We start from the raw sequence: 17,621 nt of genomic DNA on the forward strand, positions 1-17,621 counted from the left end.
TCACCGGAGCCGTGGGAGGACTTATTTGTTGCGGGACAATCTATAGTATTCATTGGTACCATTTTAGGGTACATGTGATTTTTTTTTATCACTTTTTATTAGATTTTTTTGGCAAGCAAAGTGACAAAAAAACAAATTCTGCCAATGTTTTTTGTCTTTTTTTTTTTTTTTTTACACTTTTCACCGTGTGCTATAAATTACAATTTACTTTATTCTGCGGGTCGATACGATTACGGCGATACCAGATGTATATAGTTTTTTTTATGTTTTGTGGCATTTGCGCAATAAAATCACTTTTCAATAAAATTATTAATTTTTGTGTCACCATATTCTGAGAGCCATAACTTTTTTATTTTTCAGTCAAAAAAGCTGTGTAAGGGCTTGTTTTTTGCGGGACGGGTTGTCGTTTTTATTGGTACTATTTTAGGGTACATGCGACTTTTTGATCACTTTTTATTCTATATTTTTGGAGGGGTGGTGACCAAAAAAATAGTGATTCTGACATTTGTTTTTTTATTTATTTTTTTTGCGCTGTTCACCGTGCGGGAAAAATAATATCGTTTTATTGTTTGGGTCGTTACGAACGCGGTGATACCAAATATGTGTACTTTTTTTTAACATTTTAATTTTTTTCCTATAATAAAAGACTTATTATAGGAAAAAAAGCATTTTTTGTTTTTGGAACTTTTATAAAACATTTTTATTACTTTATTTTTTACTTTTTACTTGTTTTACTTGAAGACTGGCAACACTGATCGCTGCTATAATACATTACACTACCTAAGTAGTGTAACGTATTATAAACTGTCAGTGTGATGCTGAGAGTCACACTGACAGGAAGCTTATGAGGACCGGCCTCCGGCTGGTTCTCATAGGCTGCTGTGCATGGCAGACCCGGGGGCCGTTGTATGGCCCCCGGTTCTGCCTTATAACTGATTGCAGCACCTGCAATCGGTCCCCGGGAAAGTCTGTTGTAGCAACAAACTTTCCAGTACAACAAGCTTTCCCTGCAACCAATTAGGTCCCGGTCATGTCTCCGGGACCAGAGGCAGGGGTTAACAGCGCGATCCGGGTGTCAGCGCTACTCTGAGACACCCGGATCGTGCTTTTAACACCCACCGTGAATTCAAGTGGGCGGTCGGGAAGCGGTTAAAGGGTTAAACTTTATACTGCTGGTCATTACGATTACGGCGATACTAAATTGATGTTGTTTTTTATTATGTTTTACTACTTTTACAAAGAAAAAACTATTTGTTAAAATACAAATTTTTGTGTGTCGCCATATGCTGAATCAACTTTTATATTTTTTTGTGTCGATTGAGCGTTGTAAGGGCTTTTTTTGCGAGAAGAGCTCTGATGAAGCCTGCTCTAAATACCGGCTAAAAGTATCAGGTCCGGTTCTTACAGCCGCCATCGGGACCGGACGATTTCCTCCTAACATCATGTGACCGCTGTGACAACCAATCACAGCGGTCACATGCTGTTACTGTGTCACGGTCACAGGGTATGTGGACCCACTAGGCCGTTCCGCCGTAGCAGAGAGGCAGCTGACCAGTTCTCAGTCTATACAAAAGTCTATAGCAGTTCGTAACACTCGGGTACCTGAACTAGTCCAGACAGTGGCTGTGGCTTCAGCACGGCTGGAGGTCAGTGCCGCAGGTTGCGCCTGACGTGGTGGGCTGCACAAGATGTGGCAGAAGACACTGGTCGTGGCAGAAGACACTGGACGTGGCAAACGACTTCAGGTGCAGTAGGACACGACTCCAACACTAGCAGGCACAGGAACAAGAACACAGCACGGCATACAGGTACAGGTAACAGGGCACGGGTAACAACTGGAATGGTAAACACTAAGGTACCATTTGCAAGACAGATTTGGGATGTACTAACAACGCTCAGGCAAAGATCAGGAGGGCTGGGGCCTCCTTATAGTCCAGGAAATCATGTGGGTTGATGATGATGACGATTGTTTTCATGTGCGCGTGCTGGCCCTTTAAGAGCGGGCACGAGCGTGCGAGCACACCCTACAGGACACAGTGGACCGGAGCGGAAGTGCGCGCTGGCATCTCCTAGGAAGGAGATGGGGACCAGCGGTCACAGATCCATGGCTGCTGGCATCTGGAGGTGAGTAAACCCGACTGCCCGCGGCCATTGACGCTACAGTATCCCCCCTCTTACACCCCCTCTTGGGGCCAGAGCGAGAGAGGAATTTCTTAATGAGAGCAGGGGCACTGAGGTACTCTTCCGGCTCCGAGGACCTCTCCTCAGGACCAAACCCTCTCCAGTCCACCAAATAGAAAGTACTTCCTCCTACCCTTTTGCAGTCCAGGGTCTCCCACATCTCAAACACATCAGAAGAACCACTGGGAGCAACTGTGGAGCTAGAGGTCTTGCTGTAGTGGTACAGGACCACTGGTTTCAGGAGGGACACCTGAAAGGAGTTGAGGATTCTGAGGGTAGGAGGCAGCAGCAGCTTATAGGTGACAGGGTTTATCTGTTGCAGAATTTCAAAAGGACCAAGGAACCTGGGAGCAAATGTGTATGAAGGCACCTTCAAACGAATGTTCCGAGAGGACAGCCAGACTTTAGTACCCGGAAGATACTGAGGCGGCTCTCTTCTCTTTGTATCCACTTTTCGCTTCATGCGATCGACTGCCAGCAAAATAGAGGACCGGATCTGTTTCCAGATTTGCATAAACTCCCCAAATGCAGAGTCCGCAGCGGGTACCTGAGATGTAGTAGACACAGGAAGAGGGACTCTAGGATGTTGACTTTACACAATGTAAAACGGAGTGGAAGTGGTGGACTCACTTGTGTGGTTGTTGTACGAGAACTCGTCCCATGGAAGAAGCTGTACCCAGTTATCGTGCTGTAAAGAGATGAAGTGGCGAAGATAATTCTCCATGATCTGGTTGATCCTCCTGACTTGCCCATTGGACTGGGGGTGATAAGCTGAGGAAAGGTCCAATCTCACATCCAGGAGTTTACAGAGGGGTCTCCAGAACTTTGAGGTAAACTGAACCCGACATAATGTGAAGGGGCAAGCCATGCAAGTGAAAGATGTGTAGAATGAGGAGACTCGCCAGTCGGGGAGCAGAAGGTAGGCCGGTCAGCGGGATAAAATGTGCCATCTTCGAGAACCGGTCCACCACCACCCAGACAGTGTTGCATCCTGCTGAGGGAGGAAGGTTTGTGACAAAGTCCATCGCAATGTGCTGCCAGGGGGCATTGGGTACAGGCAGAGGCTGAAGCAGGCCGGCAGGCTTGGAGTGAGTAACTATGTTAGAAGCACACACCGTGCAAGAAGAGACAAAGTCCACAACATCTTTAGGTAGGGTAGGCCACCAGAAGTGACGAGCAATCAGGTCTAGGGTTTTACGAACACCAGCGTGCCCAGCCAGTTTAGAACTGTGTCCCCAGCGGAGAATTCTTCTCCTGTCTGCCAATCGAACAAAAGTCCTCCCCAGAGGGATGTCTCTAACCTGCAAAGGATTAGCAGTGACAATGCAGGACAGGTCTATGATAGTTTGAAGGGACTCCACTGTGTCATCCGTCTCAAATGACCTGGACAGGGCATCGGTCCTCACATTCTTGTCAGCGGGACGGTAGTGGAGCACAAATTGGAAACTGGTGAAGAACAGCGACCACCTGGCTTTTATAAGTGGCAACGGGTATTTTGTTCATGACCGTGATCTGGTTGAGACCACGGTAGTCAATGCAGTGTCGAAGAGATCCGTCTCTCTTCGTAATGAAGAAGAAGCCGGCCCCAGCCGGGGAGGAAGATTTTCGTATAAAACCCCTCTCCAAATTCTCCTTGATATAGGCTGACATGGATAAAGTCTCTGGCAAGGAGAGAGGATATACATTCATACTTCCAATGTGGAGGCAACGTCTCAGCCTCTCGCTTGCAGAAGACATCCGCAAAACTGGCATACTGAGGTGGTAGATTGGAGTGTGACTGAGGCAGAGGGGGCATAACAGGACAAACTTGTGACAGGCAATGGCTATGGCATCTGGAACCACATTGAAGAATCTCTCCGGAACTCCTGTCAAGAACCGGGGCATGTAGGCGAAGCCATGGCAGACCCAGCAGGATAGGATTGATAGCCTTAGGTAGTACAAGGAAGGCGATCTGCTCCGAGTGAAGAGCTCCGACCCGTAGTGTCAACGGCTCCGTGATGAACACAATCGGATCGGGCAATGGTAGACCATTCACAGAGGCAACAGCCAGGGTCTTTCCAGAAGAACTGTGGGCAGATGTAAATGATCCACTAGATCCTGCTGGATGAAATTAGCAGCTGCTCCGGAGTCCAGATAGGCGGAAGAGGGATGTGACGTCTCTCTGGAGACGATGGCCACATGAATCGATAATTTGGAAGAGGTTTTAACGTTTGGAGACGTCCCACCTAAAGTTGCCTCTCCAACCAATCCTAGGTACTGGAGTTTCCCGGTTTCTGTGGGCATTGGCGCACAAAATGACCCTTAAGGCCACAATACATACATAGTCCAGAGCAGCGTCTGCGCTGCTTCTCTTCTACAGACAACCGGACTCGGTCTACCTGCATGGGTTCTTCAGGTAGAAGACATGGGGAAGGCAATAGTGGTCTCTGGACTGAGGGTGCTGGTCTGTGGTCCCGGCTCTCCTGTCTCTTGAGTGCGCTCCCGGATTCTCATGTCAACCCGAGTGGCTAACCGGATGAGGGCATCCAAGGTAGAAGGAAGGTCGCGGGCCGCCAGTTCGTCCTTGATGTGAGAGGACAGTCCCTGCCAGAAGGTCGCCACCAGTGCCTCATTGTTCCATGCCAGCTCTGCTGCTAGGGTAAGGAAGGAGATGGCATTCTCCCCTAATGTGGAACCCATTTGCTTGAGGGTTAACAGAGTGGCTGCAGCAGAGGATGTTCGACCCGGCTCCTCGAATACGGCACGAAAGGACTGCAGGAACAAGGCTAGGTCTGAGGATATAGGTCCTTGTTGCTCCAAGATTGCGTTCACCCATGCGAGGGCCTTGCCAGCAAGAAGGTAGATGATAAATACTACTTTGGCTTCCTCGGAGGGGAAGAGATGAGCCCGTTGCCTAAAATGAACGGTGCATTGGTTAATAAAACCCCTACGTGCTCTGGGATTACCGTCATAGCGAGGAGGACGAGGCAGAGGAACTGTGGATCCGGAACAAACGGGGAGCAACGGGCACTGGTACAGTAACAGCCTCTGGAGGCAGAACCGGAGGTGGCACAGTGAGTTGATCCAGACAGACCATGATAGAATTTACAGCCTTAAGGAGTTGATCCTGACGTGTGCGTATGTCATGCGCATCCGACTGTATTGTTGCGCCAGATGTGATGGGCCGTACAAGATTTGGCAGAAGACACTGGACGTTTCAGAAGACACTGAACGTGGCAAATGTCAGCAGGTGCAGTAGGACACGACTCCAACACTAGTAGGCACAGGAACAAGAACACCGCACGGGATACAGGAACAGGTAAAAGAGCACGGGTAACAACTGGAACAGGAAACACTAAGGGACCATTTGCAAGACCGACTTGGGATATACTAACAACGCTCAGGCAAAGATCAGGAGGGCTGGGGCCTTCTTATAGTCCAGGAAATCATGTGGGTTGATTATTGTTTTCATGTGAGTGCGCTGGCCCTTTAAGAGTGGGCACAAGCGTGTGCGCGCACCCTACAGGACAGAGCGGAAGTGAGCGCTGGCGTCTCCTAGGAAGGAGATGGTGACCAGCGCTCACAGATTCATAGCTGCGGGCGTCGGGAGGTGAGTAAACCCGACAGCCCGCGGCCATAGACGCTACAGAACCGGTGGGGAATGTCTAAATGACCGCTCCTACTCTAAAAACTAGCTGTTGCTACCAGCTCTGTTCTTCGAACAGTGATCAGGAGCCAATAGTATTGGTTTCTGATCTTGTGTTCACTATGAGATCCAATCTTAGTGATCACTGCAGTAAAATAAAAGCAAAAATAAGTATTGGTTTCTTCTCACTCTGTTCTAGCTGTGGAGATAAACAGATAGAAGTGTTTGTATTCCCCTCACAAAATCACTTTTGTCCTTCACACACGGTTACAAAAAAACATTTTTTTTTTACTATTTTATAGTGTGTGTGTGTGTGTGTGTGTGTGTGTGTGTATGTATATACTTCGGATCGTACTGTAAAATATATTCAGTTTAGGGTACGCTGTTAGACGGCTTAGGGTTCGAGTCTGGGCTTGGCTTTGTGTTTGTGTTAGGCGTAGGGTTTAGGTTTGATTAAAAAAAAATGTTAAAAGAAACGTTTTTATATCCTTTAGCTATCTTAGTTGATAAAAAAAAAAACAATTAAACCGCTAGTTACATTTATTATTTGTGGTTTAGACTGTATAGTCGTTATGGCTCTGAGAAGATACAGTGTTTAGGAAGCCTATCAGATGCTGTGCTCAGATACTTCTTCAGCATCTTAATCTTTTACTTGAAAGCGACAGCGAAAGTGTCGCTTCAAGTGATTATGTTGAAATGAGACCCAGCACCAGTAATATGGGAGATGGCGCAGTTGCCACAACATCCGTTCAAAGTGCAGCCCCTGAAATTGCACAACCCCACCAAACAGATTAAGTGTGGATACCCACAAGTTTATTTACTCCCACCATAAATGACTTTATTGCTACTCCTGGCAATGTCAGTAATTATTTTTTTTTCTTTATCAAGATTTTTATTTTGAAAAAAAAATGTAACAGCATATAAAACATTGTACAACATTGCCAAAAAATTTGCACGCAGTACAAAATACCAATTTTCACAGTATATGAACAGTATATGAAATGCATGAACATCAATGGGAGGTAACCTCCCAGCCATCTAAAGTAAGTATGAATCAAAATACGGTGGTACTAACTGTACCATGTTCACATAAAGAGAGTGCAATAAACATGGGGACCAGGCCCCAGTGAAGTAAGAGTTGGTACGTATAAGTGCCACAAATATAATATAACACCAACACAAGACGCCAGACAACAAAGGGAAATACAGACAGACATAGCGCATGGAATAAGATCACAGAAGTTGCTCAGAACCTTCCATCCAGCCAGAGAGGTAGATCAGTTCCACCCCGGAATCCAGACCACACTGCCCAAGTTTGGACGAAGAGCACAGACTTGCCCCTGTCAGCGGACAGCAATTCCTCCATCCTCATAATCCCGTTCACCTCTGTTACCCATTCCGTCAAAGAAGGAACAGTATGAGACTTCCAGTGACGAGGTATCACCGTTCTCGCCGCAGTCCGGAAATGCCTAAAGACACCTCTTTTGAGGTGTGGGAGTGATCCAGGAACCATGGAGAGTAATCCAATAGAAGCCGAGGTCGGGACCTCAGTGTGAAAGAGCTTGTTACCCAAGTCAAATATCTTTCCCCAGAAGGGACGTATCCTGGGACAGTCCCACCAAATATGCAACATGGTTCCAGGAGCCTCCCCACACCTCCAACAATCAGCAGACACATCAGGAAGTATCCTATGCAACAAAGCAGGACAACGATACCACCGGGTGAGTATTTTGAAGTTTTTTTCTTGAGCAAAACAAGACGTTGGTAGTTTGTGAGCTAAAAGGAAAGAAGTACCCCATTCCTCTTCCGAATGTTGAACCCCCATTTCCTCGTCCCATGCAATAGTGAAGGACAGTTGAGAGAAAGAGAATTTGGGTAAAAGAATCCCATGTAAATAGGACAAGACATGAGAGGGAGCAGTAGATAAAGATAAATAATGTTCCAAAGGAGTCTTGTCCTATAAAAACACCAGACAGTCTCCCATGGAAGAAAGATAGGAACGCAACTGTAAGTATGACCACCAGGTTGATCGTCTCCCCGGGCAGGCCCAGAGACAGCATTCATTGATAAAATGGCACCGTCAGGAGTAAGGGTCTCAGCCAGATATCTACTCTCTCCCAACAGAGGAATGTATCAACACCCACCGCCGGAGGGAAGGAGGGGTTGTCAAAGAGAGGAGTCAGAGGACCCGGGCGATGAACAAGGCCCGCAGCACCAAAGATTCGCTCCCAGACTGCAAGAAACTGACGTGTGAGGAAAGGCAAAGATAGCATGTGGCGCTGCAGGACAGTCAACCACGGCAGAGAGGATAATGCAAGAGGAGACATATCTCTTTCGATGCGCATCCATTGCTTACCTGTTTCCGAGCTGAACCAATCCACTACCCTCATAATCAATGCAGCTTGATGGTAACGTTTAAAGTCTGGGAGACCCGCGCCCCCATCTACTTTTGGACGACTAAGGACAGCAAAACGAATACGAGGCTTAGAGGAGCCCCACACAAATTTAGTTATGGCCCTGTGTAAGGTCTTAAAAAAGCCCGATGGTACTACAATAGGGACGGTCTGGAAGAGGTATAAAAATTTGGGCAAAATATCCATTTTGACCGCGTTGATACGCCCAAACCATGACATACCGTTCCCACCATACTCTGCCAATTCCTTCAGAGTACGCTGCAGAATAGGCGTGTAATTCAAGGCAAACAGGTCTGCCTGTTGCGTGGGAACATGTACCCCCAGATATTTTAAGGATGTAGTTTGCCGTTTGAATGGGAAAACCCGAGCGAGATGGGCAGCCAGAGGAGCATCAAGAGATATATTCAAGGCCTCAGATTTAGAGTTAACTTTAAAATTACTTAGGTGACCAAAACGCTCAAATTCCTCAGTCAAAGATGGCAAGGAAATCATGGGAGTTGTAATGTACACAAGGAGATCGTCTGCATAAAGCGCCAGTTTATGATGCTGTGATCCAACACGTACACCCTGAACATTAGGATTGCTCCGCAGTGCCACGACCAGGTGTTCCATGACCAGAACATAAAGTAGAGGCGAGAGTGGGCACCCCTGTCTCGTGCCATTAGCAATAGGCAAGGAATCAGATAGAAGTCCATTAACCAGAGCCGTAGGTCTATGGTATAATGCCATTATCCTATCCACCATAGTAGTGCCAAGGCCAACCTGCGCCAGGACACTGCGGAGGAACACCCAGTGCACTCTGTCAAAAGCCTTTTCGGCATCCACCGAGAGTAAGCACATCGGTATCTTACGGGATTGGCAGTATGAAGTTAAAAGGTGAGTTTTGTTAGTGTTATCCCGCGCTTCCCGACCGCGTACGAACCCCACCTGATCATCCAATATCAAGCCAGGCAACAACGGCGACAAACAAGAGGCAAGCAGCTTTGCAAAAAGTTTTACATCTACATTAATTAGTGAAATGGGTCTGAAGTTAGCGCAAGATGTTGGATCCTTGCCTGGCTTTGGTAAAAGGGTGATGTGAGCCTCGAGGGACTGGGGCGCAAAGGGACACAAGGAAGACACAGAATTAAAGACTTTCGTCAAAAAGGGAGCCAGTAGAGCCTTAAATGTTTTATAGAATTTGTTGTTAAACCCATCGGGCCCTGGACTCTTGCCCAAGGGTGAGTCTCCAATAGCAAGCTCCACTTCTGATTCTACAAAATCTTCCTCAAGCCCCGAAGCCTCCCCAACTTCCAAAGACGGCAACGCAGTATTGTGCACAGAATGATCGATTTTTATCCCGCAACGCCTCAGCCTGCATATCATGAAATTGACCTTTAATATTATATAAGGCCGAGTAATAATGTCTAAAGCAATCCGTAATACCCGCCGGGTCATGAACCTCGCTGCCCGAGGGAGATAGAATTTTAGGGATGTAGGACGCTTGTGTACGGGGATGCAATATCCGCGCCAAAGACCTACCACACTTGTCCGCAAATTCGTAGATATGCTTCCTCATCCGATCCCTGAACCGAGCGTGGGACTGATCTATGAGGGAGCGTAAGGATTATCTCGCTGTAGTAAGATCCGCAAAAACCTGTGAAGATGGAATCCGTTTATGACATAATTCCAAGTCCCGAATCTGAGTCAGGAGACGCGCAATAGTTACCCCTTTCTCTCGCTTCAAACGTGCCCCGTGTTGTATTAGGACTCCTCTAATGACACATTTCAGTTCCTCCCACTGGAGTGGCAAGGGAGTAGGGTCATGCTCATGGACCTCGAGAAAACTGGAAAGCGAGTCCTTAAGGGCCGACACACACACTGTATCCCGTAATAGATTATCGTTAAGTTTCCAAGACTGAAAATTCGGAACCGAGTCAGGAAACGTAAGAGTCAGAAACACCGGGGCATGATCTGACCAGATCATGGGACCCACATTAGTAGTAGGATGCCAGGTAAGCAAATGGTGACTAATCAAAAAATCATCTATCCGACTGTACATATTATGCAATGGGGAGAAGTAAGTATACTCTCTTACCTGAGGGTGCAGAATCCTCCACACGTCAATCAATTGCATGGAATGCATCACAGTCTTTAGTGCCCCCAAGTACGATTTAGGAACAGTAGACCTGCCCGAGGAGGTATCAAGCCTGGAATCAAAAGTCAGATTAAGGTCTCCTCCCACAATTAAAACGCGCTCGGTGAACTCTTCCAATTTCTTCAAAAACAAACGCCCCACTCTAGCCTGGTCCTGATTGGGGAGGTACAAGTTCGCCAGGGTAAAAATCTTATTGCGTATGGACAATTTGAGAAAAACATACCGACCTCCTGGGTCAACCAAAACATCAATGAGTTTATGAGAGAGTGACTTGTGGAGACATATACTAGCCCCCTTGGACTTGGATTCCGGGTTGGCACTGTGAAACCAAGTCGGAAAATATCGATTTGTAAATTGTGGCGTATGGCCCACCTGGAAGTGAGTCTCCTGTAGGAACAAAATATGTACTCGCTCTTTGTGCATGTTATATAAAATTTGCGAGCGGTTTTCCGGGACATTAAGCCCCCTAGCATTAAAGGTACAGACTTTCAATTGCGCCATCACTACCTCCCACCAGAGTAGCACACAAAATGCCCTCCCACCAGAGGAGCACACAAAATGCGCTAAAGCAGTAGTGAATAGAACAAGACAGACAAGGAGGGGAGACACGACAACAAAGACAAACGAACGGGTGAAATAATCACCCACTCCTTGAGCTACTCAAGGAGAAACAATCTAATAGACACCGGAGTCAACCAGTGAGTCCCTAAGAGGAGAAGTGTCAGGACTAGCCAGTGCCCCGCCCCCCCCCCCCAACCCGGCAATATTACAATAAAGCAAATAATGATATAACATAAAAGAAAGGAAAACCAAGGCACTTAGCATGATACCCTATAGTAGTGAGACAAAGGTATGCAGCATTAGTATAGACCTAAAGATACCTCGGTAGAGAACACTCCTGGATACATTCAACGTCATCATAAGTGCATATTTAGTTAGCAATACACGGAATTTATAGAAATATTAAGCATTCACATTTGTAGAGCATTAACAGCAATCAACCTACACCAATTAACTATCAGATCTCCAGCAACAATCACTTATAACGAGAGGCAGACCCAGACAGCAATGACTATAAGAAACACAGAATGCAATTGCTTCAGATGAGGAACACAAGAGCCGTAGCATTGAACTCTGACAACAGGCTGCAAGGAGACATAAGAAGGATATCATATCGGCACAGCGGGGCGACCCTCGTTACGCCGCCTAGGAGAAGCAGGAGAACGACCTCGCCTGCGCGACCGCGGACGCGGTGTTGGGACGGGAACATAAGGCCAATCAGGTAGGGAGACTCGAGGCAAACGGAGAGAAGCGCAGAAGTCCGGAACATCCCCTGGGTCCCGAACAATCAGCAGTGTCCCGTCCCTCCGAACCTGCAGCTGGAAGGGGTGACCCCAGGAATAAGAGATCTCGTGTTCTCTCAAGACGTCCAGCAAAGGACGAAGCACTCTGCGCTTATCCAGAGTCATCCTGGATAAATCAGATAGCAGCTGGATCTTGACCCCCTGTAATAAAACCTCACCTTTATCTCGGGCCTTCCTCATTATCTGCTCCTTGAGAGAAAAGAAATGAACCCGGCATAGCACATCTCTAGGCCTATCAGGATCTTGGTTCCGAGGGCCCAGAGTCCTGTGGGCTCTATCCAGCTCCAGAGGGTCATCAGCAGGGCGCCCCAATAAGGTGTTAAATAGAGACTGTAAAGCAGGGATGAGCTGACCCGGAGAGATATCCTCAGGAATGCCCCGAAGCCGAATATTATTGCGGCGATTCCGATTCTCGTGATCCTCAGCAAGGTTAAATAACGCATGAATCTGATGAGAGTGTTGATCCAATCGGTCGGCATGAGAAACTTGCTGTTGTGAGATAACGGAAACATCGCTTTCCATACGCTGCACTTGATCGGACAATTGGGATAAATTGGTGGTAAGAGACTGTATCTCCGACTTGTACGTCGTCTCAAGACGGTTGACATAATGCTCCATGTCCTGCTTAGTGGGTAATGCTGATAACTGTCGTCTCAGGCTCAGTAAATCATCCCCTAGGACAGTAGGAGAGGTAGAAGGCAGCAATGCCGGCCCCAGCACATGAGGGGAGGATGATGGAGAGACCCGGCCGCCATGACAGGCACCACGTGGCGAGCAGTCCCGTGCAGGCAGCGCCATCACAGCCCCAGAAGAGCTCGGTGTTACCCCATCCAGCCGGGAGGGAATCTGCCCTTACGAACCGGATCGCGAGGAGAAGGTACTAACGGTACCTGATGCAGCAGCGCCAGACGCAGATGATATCCCCTCTGGAAGCAAGGTCCCGGTGCCATCTCGTCTCTCCTCCATCGGCACCATCTTAGAAGATGTTCCATTAGCAACGTCAGTCAAAAATCGCTGGATGGAGCCGGCTGCAGACATCTGCCGAGTGGAATAAGGAGTCCCCGTGGAGGCCTTGGATTTCCTGACCATTAGGCAAGTAGATGGATGCTTTTTAATGAGCTTATGATCGGGTTAGAGGAGTGCAGCAGCGGAGCTCTCAAGCAGCACGTCTGGTCAGCGCCATGTCCAAGCCACGCCCCCATGTCAGTAATTTTTCACCACTAAATTATTTTAACATTTTTATTACGGACCAAGTTTTGGGACATATTGTGCAGGAAACAAATTTGTATGTCAGGCAGTACATTGCAAACAAACCTACGTCTCTTTATGCCAGGTTGCGGAATCCCACAAATGATATGGAAAAAAAAATAAAAAATCTGGGCCTCACCCTTAACATGTGAAACATGAAAAAAAACAAACTCTACTAGGTCATATTGGGCATCAAGCACTATACATGCCATCCCCATTTTTTCTGGCATTATGTCACGCAGCAGGTACTCTATGAAAATACTTATGCGATTTCTCTACTTTTGTGACAACCTACAGGCAGCCCCTTCCAGCGACAGAAGCCGTGACCGGTTGTATAAATTAAGGCCTTTGCTACATTTTCTTAATTCTTCCTTTTTAGGAGCATATACCCCTGAACAAAATTTAGCATTGGATGAATCTCTAATGAATTTCAAAGGGCGTCTCTCATTCCGCCAATTCATACCCTCAAAAAGCGCAAAGTACGGTATAAAGTTATGTAAAAGCGCTACTGGCTACACGTGTGCGTTTAAAATCTACGAGGGTAAAGATAGTGTATTTACTCCACCAGGGTGCTCTCCTAATATTGGTACTACTGGTAAGATCGTGTGGGATTTATTGAGCCCTTTCCTACACTAGGGGCATCATGTATACACTGACAGCTTTTATACCAGTGTGTAGTGTCCTGCACGGTGCCAACACCAGAGCCTGTGGCACAATACGCAGGAATCACAAAGGTTTCCTACGTCAACTTGTTAATAAAAAAAAGTCCCAAAGGGGGAGTCATGCACTTTTCAAATTGAGAAGATGCTGGCTTTAAAATGTTGTGACCGCAAGGATGTCTATATGATTAGTACTATCCATTCAAGTGCAACAGAAACTGTCAGAGAACGTGGTGCTTCTGCAGATAGACAAAAGCCTGTGAGTGTCATCAGTTATAACAAATTCATGGGTGGGGTAGATTTGTGCAACCAGATGTTACAACCTTATCTGGTTAATAGGAAAACCAGAACATGGTATAAAAAAAGTGGCAATATACCTAATCCACGTAGCGATGCAGAATGCATTTGTCCTGTACAAAAAATCAGGGGGCTGGGCTACATTCATTGAATTTCAGGAGAAAGTGATTGAAGATCTCCTATTTCAATCTGCAGACCAGAGTAGTCCATGAGTCAGAGGATGTACGCCGAGTTGTTGAAAAACATTTTTTTACACCCCATCCCTTCAACACCGAACCAAAAATACCCCCAAAAAAGGTGCCGGGTATGCAGAAAATTAGGACAACTAAGTGAGTGACGATATTATTGTTCCGCTTGTCCTTCCAACTCTGGTCTATGCATAAGTCCCTGTTTTGAAATATATCATACCGTCGTACATTACAAAAAACAAATTCTGATCTATAAGTTATAATGAAGGATTTATTTAGCTTTTTATTTTTCTGTACACCTCTTTTTTCTTTTAGGGAAGCAGCTGCGCTCTATATTTAGGAGAGGCCAAAATGTAGGGTTCTTTTAGGGATTTATTTTTAATTACTTTCTTTTGGGAGGGAGGGAACTCTACTTTTTCTAGATTGAGTCATTTTGGGATATAACCCAGTTATAGAGAATGGAATAGGGCCTGAAATTCATTCAACATAAAATTGTGCCCTGAAAGCTTTTTTTTTTTCTTTTCTGTTATGACTATGACCTGCCATAAAAAGCTGTTACTGACTGGGGCATCGTTTTTCTTTTTATTCGGAGGATTTCCAATAAGCGAGCTTTTCCTTATCAATACACTATGGGCTGTATTACAGTTTTGTTCGGGTTTTTGGTGGACCTCTTACACCCGAAAATACTTCTAGAAATACCGACATTAATTTGGGGAGTAGTAGTTCTTTACTGTCCCTCTAGACGGTGGTGGACACTGCCCCTTTATATATTCTGCAGGTAATTGGTTGTTTTGCGCACATCTCCGTTCCTATCTTACCGGTAGTACTTTAATAAAGTGCATATTGTGCTAATTAATAAAACCTGTGGTTAAAAATTAAATTTCCATAATAAGTTGTGGATCCGTGCTCTAGTGTGTATGTTCAGCCGTTTCCGGCGTCCTATTCACTTGATTACGCATGACCAGGTTTTACAGCTGAAGAATATTATCATTTTTAAATAGAATCGAGCCTGTGCCATGGCAATCTGAGATTATCCCGCAGCCAATAGGGCATCTCTACAACAGCTGCATTTTGCAGTCCGGGCTCATTAAAATGAATATACACGGCCATGTTCACGGCTCATGATTTGCGGGCGGCCCGCGGATGACACTCTGCTGCCGTCCGAGCCGCAATTCACGCGTCGTTCACACCAGTACAGTCGTGTGCATGAGCCCTTAGTTAAGTCTTCTCCATATTTCTAGCAATGTGCATGTCCGCGTATGCGCAAGAAATAGCTGAAAATGTTCTGGCGGCCATATTGGACTAAGGAGATAGTTGCCTAGCAATGTCTCATATAGGAAGGGGAATTGCAATCACAGAATTTTTTTTTAGGGTATTAAGAATTTGGAAAGAGTAGTGGCTCACATTATGCCATGACCATATAATTTGGATTATAATGGAATAGTTTAGCAAACTTTATATACAATATTTCATACTGTTTGCTGTAAACCTCCACTTAATATTCCTTCTAATATGAAGAACAGTGTATAAGTGGTCGAAGGAATACTACATGAGCTCCTAAGAGGAAATCCATGTGTAAACACATAAGTCCATCTATATGTTAATGTGGGGGCATCATTTCCTGGGGTAAATGTCGTCAACATATCGCCATCGGGCACTGTATGGGCCCCGTCATCATATGTCAGAATAACCACCCCACAGAGAGCACGCAATCAACAAAAATATATCTCTTTAGAAAATAAAAGTGAAAATTAAAAAAAAAAATGCATGTGGTGAAGAATACAGAACAATAAATAATATGTCATCAAAGAAATCAAAGTTATTCATACTATGTTGCATATAAAAGATTTGTATTCCTACTTAGGCATGTATGATTGGATATTATAGATTTCACACAATGGAACAGGAGTCCAAGGTAAGTATGGATCGTAACTTTGTTATGGCTGCGGTCGAGGACGGCTGCCGCTCACCCCCGGCGAACGGCCGCAACCACAACTTACTGGCCGTCAGCCAGCATCTTACTCCCTGAAGACACCGGCTGGCGCGGCCTCCCCTTCCTGGACTGTGCGATAGGGCGCGCGAGCTCTTCCCGGCCTTAAAGAGCCAGCGCACACATTCCCTAAATGTTCCCCATCCTATCCCCAGTGCACCCCAGACTATAAAAAGGGCTCCGTCCTTCCACTCCTTGCCTGAGCTTTGTTGTAGTTTTCCCATGTCTGTATTGCAAATGGTCCCTTAGTGTTTTCCTGCTCCCAGTGATCCTGTGCCCTGCTTCCTCTCTCCTGTATCCCGTGCTGTTTCGTTCCTGAGCTTGCCTAGCATCGGAGTTGTGTTGTACTGCCTGCTAGATACACCACGTCTGTTGTCATCTGCCATCCTTGGTACCATCCGCCACATCTGGCGCAACCCGCCACGCCTACTGGAATACACCACGTCTGGTGTCATCTGCTACTCCTGGTGCCATCTGCCACGTCTGGCGCAATCTGCCCCATCTGTGCCAGAGCCCTGCCGCCGTCTGGATTATCTCAGGTGCCCTTGTGCTACGAACCTCTTCCATAAGACTTTGGCTAGACTGTGGGTTGACCAGATGCCTCTTCTCTACAGTGGAGCGGCCTAGTGGGTCCACATACCCCTGGATCGTGACCGTACGCTCACGCCATGGAACCCTCTGGCCAATCTAAGACTGCAGTTCAGGTCATACAAACGGATATGCGTGACCTACGGGCACCCCAGGATCAACTCCTCGTGGCTGTAAACTCCATCATTGCCCGACTGGATCAACTCCCTGCCTTTCTGGATGCTGCTGCCGTTCCACTGCCCGTTACTCCTCCTGTCTGTTCCAGATCCACAGTTGTGTTGCCTCTTCCTCCTTGCTAGAACGCTGACCCTAGAGCCTGTAGAGGGTTCATCAATCAATGTACTATTCATTTTAGACTACGAGCTCATCTCTTCCCCTCTGATGAGGCCAAGGTAGCATTCATTATCTCTCTCCTCGCGGGCAAGGCCCTCACATAGGCGAACCCCATCTTGGAACGACAGGGACCTGAATTCTCGGACCTAGCCTTGTTCTTACAGACTTTTCATGCCGTGTTCAAGGAGCCGGGCCGAACATCCTCTGCAGCGATCACTCTGCTAACCCTCAAGCAAGGAGGGTTCACAATAGGAGAGTATGCTATCTCCTTTCGTACCCTGGCAGTAGAGTTTGCATGGAACAATGAGGCGTTGGTGGCGTCCTCTTGGCAGGGACTGTTCTCACACATCAAGGACGAGCTAGCAGCATGCAACCTCCCTTCTACCTTATCCTTTTGGCTACCCGGGTCGACATGAGGATCCAGGAACGCGCTCAGGAGTTTCGGCGGGAGAGATGTTTTCACAGATTGGCACCCTCGTTCCAGAGACCACTGTTGCCCCCTCCTGTTCTCTACCTGAAGAACCGATGCAGGTAGACAGTCACGTTGTCCGAGCAGTAGAAACACCGCAGACGCTCTTCAGGTCTGTCTCTGTATTG

General features: G+C 46.7%; 1 protein-coding gene across 9 annotated transcripts in view; it reads left to right on the plus strand.

Annotated features, from left to right (window-relative positions):
• The window catches only part of HUS1 (HUS1 checkpoint clamp component), a 353,679-nt gene that overhangs the window by 303,749 nt on the left and 32,309 nt on the right, over positions 1 to 17,621 (plus strand). The gene's annotated exons all lie outside the window — the stretch shown is intronic.

The sequence above is a fragment of the Rhinoderma darwinii genome, chromosome 5 (genome assembly GCF_050947455.1).
Source record: "Rhinoderma darwinii isolate aRhiDar2 chromosome 5, aRhiDar2.hap1, whole genome shotgun sequence".
NCBI lineage: Eukaryota > Metazoa > Chordata > Amphibia > Anura > Rhinodermatidae > Rhinoderma > Rhinoderma darwinii.